The sequence below is a fragment of the Mastigoproctus giganteus genome, chromosome 12, assembly GCF_048544385.1.
Source record: "Mastigoproctus giganteus isolate SK-2022 chromosome 12, ASM4854438v1, whole genome shotgun sequence".
Taxonomy (NCBI): domain Eukaryota; kingdom Metazoa; phylum Arthropoda; class Arachnida; order Uropygi; family Thelyphonidae; genus Mastigoproctus; species Mastigoproctus giganteus.
In genome coordinates this window covers 143,963,752-143,981,400 of record NC_143586.1, presented here as the reverse complement: position 1 = coordinate 143,981,400, position 17,649 = coordinate 143,963,752, and the positions used below count along the sequence as shown (strand labels likewise).

General features: G+C 35.3%; 1 protein-coding gene across 3 annotated transcripts in view; it reads left to right on the top strand.

The window, feature by feature from the left end:
* Positions 1–4,264: 4,264 nt before the first annotated feature.
* Positions 4,265–17,649, top strand: part of kmr (pleckstrin homology domain-containing family A member kramer) — a 666,551-nt gene continuing 653,166 nt past the window's right edge. For all 3 annotated transcript variants that reach the window (XM_090386565.1, XM_090386564.1, XM_090386566.1), the window contains exon 1: positions 4,265–4,737. The gene's annotated coding sequence lies outside the window, so the exon portion shown is untranslated. The remainder of the gene's footprint in view (positions 4,738–17,649) is intronic.

Here is a 17,649-nt window from a genome sequence, read left to right as displayed (position 1 = left end):
TAAGACAAAAGTAAAGATGAACAAGTATGCCACGGAAAGGGATATAATGATTGAAAGAGCAGTAATTGAAAAGGTGGAGTCATATACTTATCTGGGACAAGTAATTAGCTGTAATAATGATAAATGGATGGAAGTCAAGAGAAGAATCAATTTTGGATGGACAGCATTCAGGAAATATAGTCACATACTGAGGAGCAATATCCCAATTTGTCTGAAACGTAAAATAATGAACCAATGTATACTCCCCACCATGACTTATGGAAGTGAAGCTTGGGCACTCACCAAAAGAATGGAAGAGAAGCTGAGAACTACACAGCGAAGAATGGAACGAATCATATTGGGAATCAGACTGTTAGATAAGAAGAGAAACACATGGATTAGGCTGCAAAATCAAGTAAAGGGCATTATTATCAAAACTAAAGAACTAAAATGGTCTTGGGCAGGACACATAGCTTGAAAACATGATGACAAATGGACTAAGAAAATAACAGAATGGTACCCAAGAGGAGCTAAGAGAAAACCTGGAAGACAACAACGGAGGTGGACAGATGGAATTCATGAGTTTGTGGGTAGTAAATGGATGGCCATTGCACAAAACAGAAGGAACTGAAAAGTTGCTGGAGAGGCCTTCATCCTGCAGTGGATTGAAAATGGCTGATGATGATGATTCTACAACTGTCTTTCCTCAATTTGAGTTTATGTCCCCTCAGGTTTGTAATCGAGCAAGAGGTAGTATCCCATCAACATTGAGCCTGCTCAAACCATTCAAGGCCTTATACAACTCAATCAGATCACCTCGCAGGTGCCTGGTCACCAGACACAACAATTTGCAGAACTGCCTTTCTTGGTAAATTCTCATACCGCTGTCTCTACTCTGCGTATCCTCCCGCATTCACTACGAATGCGGGAGGATACGCAGTATTGTATATGTAGTATTTATATAAATACTATCTATATATATGTAGTAATTTATATATATATATGTAGTATAAATTTAAATTTATATAAATACTTGCAAATAAATTAGTTTTTAATTGTTGTGAGGAGTGGAACTGACTGTGTGTGATCTGGCAGTAGTGTATGAATGGATGTCCGGATCCATTTTGGCGAGCTTATGACAGATTTGCGGTTCCGCGTTGATAAGGCGAATCCATTTTTATTCAAAATGGTGTCAGTGTCTTTTGCTGAAGTGAGCTTCAAGAGCTGTTATTCTTCTTCTGAAGCAGAGGGGTTATTTAATAATCTTTGGGTATTGATCAGAAATGCAATTCCATTTAAAAATACTTACGACGACTTCCCTTTGAGCCCTGAAAGTGCCCCCTTTATAGTTTGTAAAAGACCAGCATTATAGTCTCCATCTTATTTGACCACGAAATCATAAAGGAATGGAAAGGAATCCAATTCACCATTAGGCTTTCACTCTACACTCCAGTATTGCGATAATCGTTCTCTCTTTGCCTTTCATGTTGAATATGGATGTTATCTTTCCCTGCAGTGATAAATGCACACTTTTCAAACGAGGAAAGACATCTCCAATATATGCTAATTTACAGTCAAGAATGTAGTCTCCAGAATTGGGGATTGCATCCAAAAAAATGTGAAGTTCTCGCATCCCCAAACAGGCGAGTTAGGACTTTTCCTCGAGAAAGCCAATGTCCTTAAATGTAAAATAGGTGCTGCAATCTCAATCTATCTTGTCGCGAAGTTAATCAAAAACCCAAGTGTTCAGCTGGCGTTTCACAAATTTGATAATGTTAATGGCTTCATCAAGTACTTCATCTAGATCTGCAGATATATTCTGGGTGGCGAGTCCTTCCTCGAGCATACATTGAACTAGCGGAGTAGTCAAATGCGGTACTATGGTACACGCGTTTGAATTAGCAGTTCTTGTATTCTATTTATCTCGTAAAAGTCCTTTGACCTATGCGGTCGTCCTGAGTCTATAAAAAGAAAATTTATTTACAGTGAGTCGAATTGGCTTCAGGTACAATTACTAGAATAAGTACAACCCCTTCCTTGCACCGTCATGAATCTGGCACCATCTGTGTTTATCTCAAGTATCTTACACTTGAGGGGCTCACGGCATCCCAGTCTTTTTCTCAAAGTTGTAGAAGTAATAAAATTTCCAGTGTTTGTTTGTGCAAAAGGAAAGTGTGATCAAACCGCGTCTGATAAAGAAGGGACTTTAAAATGCTCCTATTAGAGAAAAGGATTGCAGCACTTTGTAATGTTGGGCAGGTACGCATCGTAATGCATGACCGGTAAAGTATTCTATTTTAAAGAATAGAATACTTTACTGTGTTGAAATTGAAAATAGAATACTGTGTTGAAATTGCTTTATTTGCTTAAAATAATTTCAAACGAACTTATTGGAAATCACTGCCTGCCTCCTAAAATACCTTTGAAAAGCACACCTATTTACATAGCACCAATTATAAATCTTGACATTCCCGAAACTCGTTGTAAAAGAAATGTTTATTACAAAATGTGTTTATTTTAATTAGTTCTACAACTTTTATTTTGCACCTTTTTAATATATTCTGAAATGTAGAAGACATTTGTTAAAGTTGGTTTTGATCTTCATCTAAAATGCTAAAGTAAACGCTTTAAAATCTCGTCCTCGGCTATTGAAAGGTTTAGGATTTTTATATTTTCTGGATTTTAAAGAGGTATACTTAGTGGTTGAGTAGTTTTAGAAGAGTCCATTTTAATAAATGTCAGGCACGCACAATTGACTTAATTATATCTTTAAACATTTATAACGACTTTCTCCTTTCGTTTGTTTTTGCGGGCAGCAAGATTTAAACTGCATGGATAAATTTTCACACTTGCAATTTTTTACAATTATATGAGAGTCTTAAAAAATGAATATCTTCGAAATCGGCCATATCAATTAAGTGATTATGCTAGATTACAGACATACAAATCTGATCTCCACATACAGGAAAATTATCCCCACCCCACACACACTTTCCTTGGCCTCTAAACATCGAGAAACTTAATTTATTACATTATATGACTGTTTGAGCCAGTTTGTGTGCGGAAACAAAAATTCAGAAAAAATAATTCTCCTTCCTCCTGAGGCCGGCTAATTCAGCTATCCTTCTTCGAAAAGTCCCCCGTAAAATCACGTTAACAATCAGATTTAAGTCCGAATAGTAGCAATTTACTTCTTTCAGGTTCTGAACTATTATCATAATAATTATTAGTGTTATTATTATTACCAGGGGCGTACTGTCAGTTTGTTAACAAGGGGCTTGCTCGAGAATAATTTCAGCTAAGGGTTAAAATAACCCGTCAAAATTTATTAAACTGATCTTGCTTTTAACAAAGTGGGGGCTCGGACAATTTTCAAAAATTTAATGATACCTTCCAACACACCCGGAATATTACTGTTATTATTGTATGCCACTTTCACTCGCCATTTTGTATTCTGTAATCTATTTATATTATTTAGTTTGTACATGTTAATCTATATTGCTTCACTGTGCTGTATAGTGAATGTATTAACCACACCACGATAAAGATTTATATAATTATTTTTGATTTTATGTAGTGTTATCAGAACTTAACAGAAAAGTGAAAATTATTGTGCAAGTTCAGTATGACTGAATTGAGTGGCATTTATTTTGAAAGGTGTGATGAGCAGTGGAGTTCAATGTGAGGGAGATCAATTTAAAATAACAATTTTAAAAGGTTAAATTGTGTATTTTTAGGAGGCCCATTTTAGCTCTCATTGCTGGATTTTGCGGCGATTATACTGTCGCGTTTTAGGTGATTTTGAAATTTCGGCTTCTCGTCAAAACTAAGCTAGAATCCATATGAGAACTTTAATATTATTTTTTTTGGGGGGCGCTGTTGATTTTAAGATTTAAATCAGAATTATTGTGTATTACCGTTTCGTGCTGAAGTTGCTCAGAATATGGTTGTATCATGGATTTTATTTTACCCTGACTTTCTTTTATATTGATCCAAGTGCTTGTATTAGAATATTTATCATTTGTCCTGAAAACTGTTAATTTTTGGGTTGGTTTAGTCGTCACATATATTAGAAATGTATCATACCCCTTTTGGTACTAGTACTATTAAGCGTTGTCAAACCAGTTTTCAGAGGTTTCTTAGTACAACATCAAATACAACGTGAGTAGACACATTGCTGTCAGACTTATACCTGCTCTGTTCAACCAATAGCAACAGTGGTCATTCTTTTCAACGAGCCAATCAAAAGAGCCATCTCCCTAAATGTGGCTCTTACGCTAGTGAAGTGGTTAGAAGTACGGTTCGGTGCGAGAGAATAACCTCGTGTGAGTGAAATTTTGTGCAGCTGCCAAATGTTCATGCTATACTTGTAAACAGTGGCTATGTTTTGGTAATACAGGCTAACCATTTATGCATTATTCAAAAGTTAGTAAACGTATAAATAACGTGGATGTGTATTAAGAGGGGTGAGTTTATTAGATGGCAGCGCGAAAAGGTGTTCACTGACCTACGACCTAAAGCAGTGTGAAATCATGGCTGGAGTGTGGAGCCGTTGATTGTTTCTGACACCGGACGTACTACCGAAACGGAGTAAAGGAGAAACAGAGCTACCACGTACGAAATAATAAGGAACTTCTGTTCATATCTGTTTTTCTATTTGTATAAATGAATCGTGCATCTTTGCCAAAGGTTGAAAAGGACTGGTGCGTCCCGTAATCGGAAAGGGCCTCCCGACAGGAAATGCACTTCCGCCGTAGGGTAAGTTTTTATTCGGCTTCAGTGACTATAGATATGCGCCCTTCTATGTACAGTAATCATTTTATTCTCCCTATCAAAAAAAGTAGTTTCAGTCACGACCAAAGATAATACTAAATGCATCAAGCTGGGAAAAGTAGCTAATTATGTACGAAAGCAATTGATGATAATGAGGAGTTAGTTTTCAAGTTTCACATGGCTTCACAAATTACCCAGCGAAGCCATTCTCATTCATTCCGATTAAGTGACCATTTAAATAGTACACGTTTATTGGTAGAATAATTACAATTATATTAATATTTTAGTTATTTAAATATTCAAAGGTTTCACAAACACGTGTGCAACTACATACCAATGTTTTTGTTATTACAAGAATACGAGAACTCAGTTGTAATACAACATGACAACAACACCACAGACATGTACATGTGGTTAATATTTTAGTGCACAAATATTTTAAAGAGCGCGTTATTGAAAAGGGTCTGTGTTATTACGTTTGAAAAACCATCACTGGTGGAAAATATATCTACTGTTATAGCATCGTGGTTAACAGATGAGTAACTAGGGTGGAGCGAACGAGAAGTGTCCATCAGTGTAAACTGATAGCGGGGAGGAGTTTCAACTGGTAATTTACTGCTACTGGAAAATTTCCCATCTTTTGAATGGGGTGCAATAATCCACAAGGCCGATTTGTACGCTCGCACTAAACTTAACACGGATTAGAGTACTGTACTGTTACTTGGTTTTATTAAAATGGATGGGAGAGCGCGAGGAAAGGCACATTTGTGAAAATTTCGTCTGTAAATAATTATACTAGGAACACCTGCTGCTTAAGAAAAGAATCTGTCGAACTGTTTAAGTTTTGTGTACTTAAAAAAAAAAAAAACAAGGTTAAAATAATTTGCATGGCGTAAAGAGGTGTCTTTTAAATGATAATAAAGAGGAGATTCAGACTTCATTTGAAATAATTATCATAACCCCATCTTTTCGATCTACAATATATTATATACAACATAATCGAAAAAACAGAATAGGATATTCGGAATTCTGTCGATTTATGTAAAGAAATTTTTATAGTTTTTATTATTTTTACTTTCTTTTAATATATTCAATGTGCTAACAAATAAAGATTTTGTTTCATTTGTATATGTTTTTGTTTCAGTGTTAGATTGTTCAAAATTTATTTCCAAAGGTTAATGTTTCGATATAATTAAGAGTCGATGTATCATTACAGCATATTCTTTGTTTTCTAACATCATCTTGTGTCCACGTTTGGAGTGTTGACTGGTCCAAATGAATAAAAACTAATTTTGTCTGTTGAGCAGCCCAGAAGAAATTCCAAAAAAAGAAAAAAAAAGTGCCGTATTTTGTGGTACCACTTGAACTCGAATATGGGGCGTGTTTTACTGCTGTCACTTTTTCATTGGAATTTCAGGTTGTGTATGAATTGCAGAGTCGTTACTTGCTCCCGATTGTCCGTGTTCAAATAAAGAGTGCCACTACAAGTTTTTAACTTGCACCCGAGGGCGCATTTACTGAGGTGCAGTGGCACAGCTACAGACCAACAGGATTACTGTGTTCCTGCAAACATCAGGACCTCCAAAAATATATGCAAGAGTCCCAGACTTTTTGAATCCGTCATTGCTTACAACAAATAAATCAGATAACTTTGCACAGGGCTTCCCTTATTATCATTTGGTCGTGTGCAATGCCCGCATTTCACGCGTGGATTTAACGGCGGTTGGGTAAAAGTAACGGGTGATCAGACATACATTAAGTCAAATGCAGGACACTAAAACACAAACTCGCCATAATTAGATGTATGTTTGCATTATGGAAGTTTATTATTATTTTAAAATCCATTGTGTCATAATTGTATTTTCAAACAGCTGCCAAAAAATGTTAAGTAGTTCATTACAAAAAGGCAAGACGAAAAAAAAAGACATGGAAGAAAATCGGGACAGATTGAAATAAAAAAAAAACAGGAATGTCCTGCTTAAAGCAGGCTGGTTATATTAGCCAGTGGCACTAATAAAATGGGGGGGGGGGAGACAAATGGGTCAGCTTCCCCAAATCACTGCCATAAGTTAGAAAAAAAGAATTGGAAGTAAAGGTGAGGCTGTTTTGCCTAATGGGAGAGCTTGTACTGCTTTTAACAATCTTGATCCAAGCAAAAGCAGCATTTCCATTTCTAAAAGCCAAACCTATGAAAGTGAAATTAATTGTTGCAGGCTCTGTGTATTGTAAAATGCTGAAGTCTTGCTTTTCAAATTTGGGGTGGGTGAATGCTTAAGTTTTAGTATATATATATATTTATTTATTTTTTATGGAAACCCCAAACACGAAAGGCATCAAAACCTATAGTACTTGTACCGTGCATGGGTTGAAAGAGAAGTATGGAGGGAATGCTGGAAACTTTGCTCTAGAGACTAAACATGGGTTTCACCACTTCAAGCCTCCAATAAGCATACAATATACTAAAACAAATCTCAGCAGGTATTGCAAGCACCTCTTATAAAATTTGGCTTAGATTTTAAGCAGCATACTGCCTGCATATGTGAATATTAATTTTTATTTTTATCATTTAGTAAATGATACTAATATAATTAGATTTTTTGTAACATGAAATGTTATTCTAGTTTTTTTTTTTTAATAACTGCTGTCCAGTGGTGTGGTGGAAGGGCCCACAATGACAAACTAGAGACGGAATTCTTACATAGTTTAATAGATATCAGAAAATAAAACATTTTAATAAATTCATATAATTGAACTGAAATAGAAAGTATATTAGGCTTCATTTCGAAATAAGCACTTTTTTTTTTAATTTCAATTGGAGGAGGGGGAAGCTGCTCTCATGATTTTTGTCTGCTGTTGATACCTTCAGGGTCCACTACTTTTTAAAACTACTCAATTTTATTATGTCAAATATTCACAAAAATTTATTAACTTTAAATTTCCTTTTAAATGTTTTTGCAGTATTCCCTGAAAGTGTTCAGTATAAAATAACCCAATAGTATTTTTCTAATTTTTTAAAATTATTTATCTACAAATTTAAATAATCTAAATAAGTTTGATTAAAAAAAAACCCAGTTTTTTAAAACTTTGTATTCTAGTTGTATCTTTTCCTGTATACCTTAATATCTGGTATATAGCCACTGAAAGGAATATAATTTCTCCTTTGGCTGGAATTTTTATTTTTTAAGATTTAATTATTTCAAAACCTCAGTACTAGTGACATTTTGGTTTCCTTCATGAATTTCAGAATGAAATACAGCTGCTTGAGAATGTACAAAATGAAATTACATTTCTGTGTGCATTTGCGAATAAATTCATAGAAATGTGATTTCATTTTGTGTGTTCTCAAGCAGCTGTATAACAGTTGGCTGTTTTTGCTGGTTTTATGGCTGTATCGATCACTTCTCACATTCAGAGCAGTGAAGTTTGATGCCACAAAAAATGCAGGACATTGGCCAAGAAAATGGAATTGTCTTGGAGGAAATTACATGACTAGTATCTTAAGTATTAGTAATTTTAGAAAAAGTATATACAAAGTCTGCAGATAGTTCTAAACCGTGTTGTCACTAGAGGTACTCTTGGAATTAACTCGGCATGAAAATCCTTTTAATCTTATAGCACTCTGAATATCATTGTACCCTGATTGAAAACTACTGATTTAGATATGTATGTTTCAGATAATAAGGATTAGTATAGTATTATTTTAATAATTATTTATTTTATTTCACTGTTATACTATATTGGCTGTTTTGCTTTTATAAAGTTGCATGATTTACAGGGTTATTTTATATTTGCACTCCCAGAACAATATGTGGCAGAGGTAGACAGGCCAGGTGGCAATTGCTGCTGAGGTCAATAGCAAATTTGGATAATCAATTGGTGGTCAATGACCTAAATTAAAATCAAGGCCAAAACCTGCCAGTCTGGCCTTGATTTGTGGTGACTTGTTATCATAATTTGAAAGGGGTTTAAAAGCAAACAGGTATAAGCAAATTTGTCAGATTTATAATTAATAAAACCTGCACAAATGCTGATATTTTTTTTTTTTTATTGAAGCTATGTTTCTAGGATATTTAAAATAGTGAAATAGTTTTTGTAGAGTTGTTTTTTAGTCACCATCTCTAGTAAACAAAAAAATGAAGTCTACCGAATTCAAAATAATGGACAAGAACTAGTCTAATACTGTTGCACGTAAAAGCCTGCTGTACAAATTGGAGCAGTGCGGCATTAAGGAAAAGTTGCTGTTGTGGATAAATGGATGGTTGAATGAGAGAAGACAGAGTGGTTATCAATGGACCTTGTGGAATAATGTTGTTAGTGGAGTCCTGCAGGGATTAGTGCCCAGCCAATTGTTGTTTTCTGTATTTATCAATGATATTGATGAGGTTATATAAGGCTTAATATCTAAGTTTGCAGATGACAAAGGTTGGCAGAGTAGTTAACGACAGTAATGAAAGTATGCTGCTGCAATAAGATCCAGAAAAATTAGGCATATGGGCTAAGAAATGGCAGTTTAAGTTTAACATGGAAAAATGTAAGGTACTGCATATGGGTAGCAGTAATCCTAGAATTATCAGCTGTGTGGTACTACACTCAGGGTAGTGAAAAATGAAACAAACCAACCTGGGAGTAATTGTGTAATGTGATATGAAGTTCTCCAAGCAGTGCAGACAGGGTGCCAGGGGTTTTGTTAATGATATATAGGACTACTGCTTGCAGGGATAAGGAGGTGATTACCCCATTGTATGAGGCGGTGGTCAGGCCACATCTTGAGTACTGCGTACAGTTCTGGAGGCATCTTTTAGCAAGGATGTAGAGCTGCTGGAATGGGTATAGAGAAGGGCAGCGAGACTGGTGAGGGGAACAAAGGGGGTGTTCTTACCAAGAAAGGCTTTAGTTCTACACATTGTAGCATCTGAAGACTAGGCACCTGCAAGGTAATCTGATTGAGGTTTTTAAGGCTTTTGAATGGCTTGAAAAAACTCAGTGCTGTTGGGATTCTCCCTCTTGCTCAGACTATGCACACGAGGGGGGGACATAAATTCAAATTGAGGAAGGATGGTTGCAGAATAGATGCATGGAAGTTAATGCAGGCTTTAGGGTAAGGCTGAGTAGACAGTGGTCTAGGGGCACCAAGGTTCAGGGGATGCCAATGCCCTCTAAACTCAGGGGCTCACATCTGGTGAGTATGGGCTTGGCACACCCAGGGTCCTGAGCTGGATATCATCATTCTTCTCTTTCTTGGTGATTTCCTTCTATTTTTGTCTCTCTCTCAGGGTTTTTTTTTTTTTTGGCTGGTGCAGCATAAGCCTCAGGCTTCCTTGCACCATATAGCTAATAATAATACCTTTCCACAAAATTAATCATTCTGAAAAATGAAAACCTTTGCATCAGCTGGAGGCGCCTCCGTAGCCAGGTGGGAAGGAGCAGCAGTGCGTAGCACACGCTTCTTGATTAGACCGGGGTTCCACCACCAAAAACCGTCACCACCACATACGAAGGATGTGGAAAGGTCAGGAAATGACCACCGCATATCCCGGAGCAATATGGCCTTAGTTGCTAATGCTCCTAAAAACCAAATAAACAACAACAACAACAGCATCAGCTGGAGGCAGACGCCATCAGTCAATGTGGCCTATGGGCAACATATATCCTTGAGCCAGCTCTGGTGGAAGTTTGCCTCCAGCCAATGGGTGGTTGATTGCTGGAACAAGTTTCCATGCTTTGTTGCAGAAGTGGGTAGTTTTAATAAATTCAAAGAAGAACCAGACAAACTATTGGATGGGATGGATAGGTAAAATGGATTTTTTTTTTTTTTTTTTCACAGTGCTTTTTAAGCTTGCATCATTGCCACTATTAATACTAATATATGCACATTTGTGCATCCTATTCATATGAAAAAAAAAACTCAAATTAAGGATGTTTAGTATTTTTATTGAGAGTTTTGAAATTATTAGTTCATATATTGACTGGATTTAGATTGGTATATGTTGACTTCTTAATATATATTTGTGCCACAAAACTATCTTAAATTGAGTTGCATAGAAATTGCTTTAAAGAGCAAAATGATTTTATGTGCTGCTACCAAAAGTGGTCAGTCATTATAACTATCATAGTTTTTTTTTTTTTTTTGGTTGTTGTTGTTGTTGTCAATTAAATATACATACAACAGAAAGTCTGTTGAACGTGTTTCTTGTTTATTAATTGTGGCTTTGTGTCTGGTTCATATTTTCAATCAACATTCTTGAAATAACAATTGTAATATAAATGAGTTGGTTATAAAAGTATTCAAAATTAGGAAACTTAGAAATTTGTCACATTTTAACAATAAGCAAGGAATAATTTAATGATATTATGTTTCAGTAATGTTGTAATTTGCATTTTGGCTTAAACTGATGTAACAAAGACCGTCTTTGCTATTTTTCAGTCATTCATTCATTAAACTACTGGCAGTTTTTCAGTTAATTACTTTTTTTATATCTGGATTTGTTTTTAAAAGTTGAAATTTATTATTTTAGAAGAAAAATTTATATTACAAGAGCTTTTCTCTCTAACTTACAAATAGAATTAACATCAGTTTCTTTTTTATCACATTAGCTAATAAATTGGGACCTCCGTGGGCAGGAGCAGCAGTGCGTAGCACATGCTTCTTGATTAGACCGGGGTTCGAGCCTGTCCCACCCCCACCAAATACGGAGGATGCGGAAAGGTCAGGGAATTACCACCGCATATCCCCAGAGCAATATGGCCTTAGTTGCTAATGCTCCTAAAAACCAAATAACAGCTAATAAATTTATTAGCTAGATAATAAATTTTTATTTATGAAAAGCCTTCACTTCAACCTTCTAATAGTTTATAGGATTTAGATTGTTATTCTATGATAGTAATTACATCTGGTAAATATTCAGAACATTGGATCCCTTTTGTATTTAATCCTATTTAACAATTTTGGTATATGAAATTTACTATTCAAAAATGTACTGTTCTTGGTCCAGTGGTTAGTGTGCATGACCACAAGTAAGGAGGTTGTGGGTTTGAACTTGTATGCTGCCAAGATTTCATGGCCCATTGTGAACTGCAGCACTGGAAACTTGGCTGCTCTAATAATTAATTCTTTTATGTTTGCAGTCACAATGAATATGTAAACTCTTCTGGCCTTGGTCATACTGAGAAAGAATAGTAATTTTTTTTGTTACTAGAGTACATTGAAGTTACACAGGCCTTTGGTTTTCAAACTACTTTACAAAGACAAACTGAAATGAAAATAATAATAAAAAAAAATATTTACATAATTACATCTTATTTCTTCAACCATCCTGCTCCCTCTCATCCACCTATTGTATCAAGTAAGGGGAAGACTTCTTATTCTCTGTATTAACTCAGTCACAAGTGTAAAATATTGAGCTGTCATTGTCCCTTCCCTCCTACTCTTCTATGAAGTGTTAATCTTGTTTCAACAAAATTGGACCAGGGTTTGTAGCTCTACAAATATGCTAAAACTTCACCCTCCTTGCCTTCATATATTTTTATATGACTGTCAGTCAAAAGTGTGTGCAATTTGTGTTTATATGTTGTGTTTCTTGCCTGCTGGGCTGTAAAGGCATTTGAAGCAGATGCTAAAATTGTTTTATGATTGTTTAGACATGTTTTTAATACTTAACTTAATGCTTAGAATTTTAAGGTAGACAACCATTCTGTATTATTTTCATTATTTCCAATACTTTTAACTATATACTTTTTTACAAGGTTGTGTCTGTACAATTATATGGTTTACAGCCTGACCACAAAAAAAAAAAATTTTTTTTTGGGTTCTGTGTTTATTTTAATTACTGTATCTAATGGTTTAAAAATACAATTTTTATGTACTGTTAAATATAACAGCTTGCATAATAAATATACTTCCAGACATCTCTATTGTAAACTTCATAAATGTGAAGTACCTTTCAAAACTCTGCATGGATGTGTCATCTTTCTTTTACATAGCTAACTTTTTAGTGGATAGGTCTGATATGGTAGCAACACAAGAAATGTTAAAATTTTTAAATATTTGATAGTTAATGTGTTGTGGTTATTAAAAATTTTGCAATTTTTATTATATGACTTTCTTCTTGCAGTCTAAAACTGTTCTGACAGACTTGTTTTGTTCATTTAGCTTGTTTAGTTTCAATATTTCAAACTAGGTGACTTGTTCAATAAGAGTTGAAGTGGGATACTCTTAAGTTGCACTGCTGCCAAATTTAATCAGTCACTGTCATTTCCCCACAGTGAACGTGTATGAATAGCAGCTGAGCTCTGTTAAACTGGGAGATATTCTCTGCCTTTGATGCATTGTGGCAGAACATCATTTCCAAGTTATTTGATCTTGACCTTCCTTAGTGCATTTTTTAAATTTTTTTGTTTTCTCGAACAGTTAGTATTATGCAGATCAGAAATTTGTCTTAACTTTTAAAAATAATTATTAGTTAAAAAAAGTAATTAATTGTATTAATTTCAGTAAAATCTATGAAAATTCATAAGGGATATATATAAAATAATTTATATCTTAAAATAGCTAGGTAAAGGAATAACTGCTGTAGTTTTTTAATAACTTTTGATTTCCCACAATACAAAAGCACACTGGGGGAAGAACTTGTTATGAGAAAATGCTGTTAAAGAATTTAACTCAAAGTTAGAATAATATCAGCTTATATATTTGAACTTCAGCTTTTTCCATCCAGTCTACTAGTATATTTATATAGATTGGACATGAGAAGTAATTAAAACCTTAAATCAAACTGATAGTTGCTGTTAGAATATGAAAGATATCATGATGGATTCTCTCCTACGTGCACTTTTCAAAGTAAGTTTATTATACATTTCTGAAGAGATGTGTAAAAATTTGATTTTAGCCAGAGAGTGATTGATTACTACTCTTTGGCTAAAAGGTAGAATATTTATTGGTCTATAAAGAGAAAGTGAAGGTAGAATATTTATTTGTATAAAATAAATATAGAGAAGGATTGGACAAAGTATTAGATTTTTATATAAATACAACTTTTCAAGACTAAACCAGGGAATAATAACTTTTTATCCCAAAAATTATGTCAGAAACTCTTTCAGCATTTGAAATAATCTTTGGGGGGGGGTTTCATCGTTCAACCCACCCTGGAGCCACTTGCTGTCCGTCAAATGTATTCCAATCAAAACACTCAATTACAATTAGTTTAATATAGAATGTGTAGTACATGTAGGTTTATTTTATATTGGAGAGGATATACAGATGAGACAGGTACCTTTATTTTTGATGTGAAACATCCATTGGAGGTATCAACTGAGTAAATCTGATCTGTCACAAAAAATGCATCATGGAAGTCACATCATCCGTGGCTTCACTATAAACTTGTATTGTTGCAGTCATACTTCCTGCAGTTACTACTGCAGGAAGTATAACTGCAACGATTCAAGTATTTGTCATATGACTATAACAACACAAATATTTATCAACAATTTCTTTTTTCATCTCACATTTTCTTTACATTCCATTGTTAGGTGTCACTTTAGAAGTTTTCACATTAATAATTTTGGAAAAGGTGTCAAAATAAAAGATACAAATCAAATGGGAAAAGGTACAACTCAAAATACCTAAAAGAAACGTGAAGGTTGTTTCCCATAAAATCATCTACCGCATGTGTTGGGCACACACAATTTTTTTTTTTTTGCTGCTGATATTATAAGCTTACTTCCTTTGAACATTTGTCACTACTAATACTAATATGTATTATGTAAGTGTGTACCATTAATGTAATATACAGGGTGTTTCAGTTAAACGTTTCAGAACTTCTAAGAGGGGTAGGGTACATCCTGACAACTCGAAATCATATAGCAATGTGGGGTCGGAAATGCTTTCCTGAAGCGGTGTTGTACACAGAAGCACCATAAAAAGAAAAGAGACCGTAAGTGAGAAATCGTTTTAATAATACATGAAAAGAAGCAAAAGGTACATGGATTAAAGTAAGTGTTCGAAGTTTCTTCCACGGGCTACAATGCACGCCTCACATCTCCGACGCATGGACATCCGAACATTCTGGAATACTGAAGGCGAATTTTGAATTTCTTTGGCAGCTACTGCGATTCTTGCAACCAGCTCCTCAGCATTGTCAACAGGGGTGTCATAAACTAGCGATTTCATATGACCCCAGAAATAAAAATCAAGACATGATAGGTCGGGTGACCGAGCAGGCCAACGCACGGGACCACCACGTCCGATCCACTGTTGACCACATGTGACATCCAGGTAGTTACGAACATCTCCGCTATAATGGGGCAGGGGCTCCATCGTGTTGGAACCACATTGTCTGTTGCGTCGATGCAGAAATCTGTTCATCTCTCAAAAGTTGTGGCAATACTTGCTGCAGAAAGATCAAGTAGATAGGTCCGGTTAGACGACACGGTAACAGGTAAGGTCCGATGAGGTGATCTCCCATAATACCGGCCCATACATTGACCGAAAATCGAATCTGTGCTGCACGACGTCGTATTGCATGCGGGTTCTCGACCGCCCAGATATGGTCGTTATGCGTGTTGAAAATTCCTTCTCTTGTGAAGGATGCCTCATCGGAAAACAACACTTCAGCAGGAAAAAGGGGATTTGTAGCACATTTTCCAAGGTACCACTGTGCGAAAGCAATACGAGGTTGAAGAAACTTCGAACACTTACTTTAATCCATGTACCTTTTGCTTCTTTTCATGTATTATTAAAACGATTTCTCACTTACGGTCTCTTTTCTTTTTATGGTGCTTCTGTGTACAACACAGCTTCAGGAAAGCATTTCCGACCCCACATTGCTATATGATTTCGAGTTGTCAGGATGTACCCTACCCCTCTTAGAAGTTCTGAAACGTTTAACTGAAACACCCTGTATAAAAGCCTGTAGTATACATAAGTTTTTTTGCCATTAATTATGGCTACCAAACAAAGGTATAATTTGTCTGTAGACTTATTCTGCTATTCATGGATATTATATGTCTGAGGCAGGTGAAATGTAACATCATTGGTGGCACCAAGATTTGCAGTGCATATGAGGCCCATTTTGGAATTCCTGTGGATGACTGCAACTGCCACAGCAGAAATGAGTACTTCATTTCTGTTGTGGTAGTTGCAGTCAACTCCCACAAAACATTAATGCAGGTTTTATGGGAGTTGTAAGAGTCTGTCTTTTGCTATACCTTGAATATGGTATCCTAAACCCATCACGATGACTGCTACTTTTGTATGGTGGATTTATTGAAGTTTAAAAAGGCTGTGGATCGAAAAAGCTGTAATGTATCCCAGCAAACCATCATCGATTGTTCTAGTGACACACGATAACATCCCAATTTCCAGTCCCTCTTCCAGTGAAGAGTCTTCAGAACTGGATGAAGAATGTGTGAAAAAGATAATTGGGATTATACTTCAGCAGCCTGTTCAAGTAGAATGTCACATTTCCCTAATCAGTACATTTTTTTTTTTTTTTGGTTAATACTATATAAGCTTTGTTCTTATATAAGCATCATTCCCAAACACTAATATCAAATTGTTATATAATTATAACTTTTCAAGAACCGATCCAGGGAAAGCATCTTTTTCATGGACAGTTTTGAGTAGTAGTTCGAAAGCTGTTGTTTCACAATGGGAATATTAGGCACATTGTTCTTCTTAAAGAAGACTATAGAAATGTAAAGATTAAAGATCAAATATGACTGGTATAAATATCAAATGTCTATAGTATAAAAGTCTGTGGAAGACTTCAAAGATTCTGGGTTTGTAAGTTTTTTTTTTTCACTAAATTCACTTGCTGTTTCTGCATCTGGGAGGCAGCAGGGCAGTAGATCAGCACCAGAGAAGAGAATAATCTTTCAGAATTCAGTTGTGTGATGCACACAATGTAGTTAACAATCCCTTAGTTTCAAGAAACTAAGTTTTGTGTCCACCACTCCATATCAAGTTGGAACCATTCAAACAGTTTGTTAAACCATTGGATGCTCATGGTGACACCTTCAAGGATATACGGTACACTCTGTTTCCAAAAGTGCCTGATGCAAAAGTGAAAGGTGGAATATTTATTAGTCCACAAGTCAAGTAGACCAGTTTGTCTTGTAACAACTGGAAGACAAATTAAATGGTGTGTTAAAAGCCCGACAGTCATTTTGCCTTGTAGTGAATAGCTTTCTTGGTAACATTGAGTAAAATTTAAAAGAACTAAGAAGCTGATTTAAAAATGGGATGCAGAATGTCAGTCAATCTAAATTACGTCTGAACTCACCTGAATTTTTTTAAGACCAAATCTGGATGGTGTTAATGAAGAGCATAGGGAGAAATCCTTCCAGGACATAATATCAATGGAAAAGAGCTACCAAGGAGGATTGGATGAAGCCGTGATGGGGAACTGAGTCTTGGTTTGGGGTGATCACACTGGGAAAAAAAAAAAAAAAAAAAAAAAACAGACAATGCAAATGTAAAATTTTTTTTTTTTTTTTTGATTTATATAAAAAGATATTTATATAAAAATCGTATACTGATCTTTGCTACAAGTAAACAACTAAAAATAATTCCAAATTGTAAGTTTTTGAGTTGAGAGAGAGAGAGAGGGGGATTGATGATATCTGGCTCAGCACCCTGGGTGTACCAAGATCAGATGTGAGCCCCTGGTAAGTTGAGGATGAGAAATTACAAGGCAACTTGTTAACATAATAGTTGAATATTTCTTTAAGTTGCAGTTTCAGAAAATGTGTATAAGTAGTGACAAATTGTTTTTGAAGGGCATGTAATTGGTGTATGTGCACTGCCCAGCCAAAAGTTTAACTGTAAAGGATTGGAAACAGGTATAATCTAATGAATTTAAATTTACTCTTATGCCTTGGATCTGTCTTGTTATCCTTACT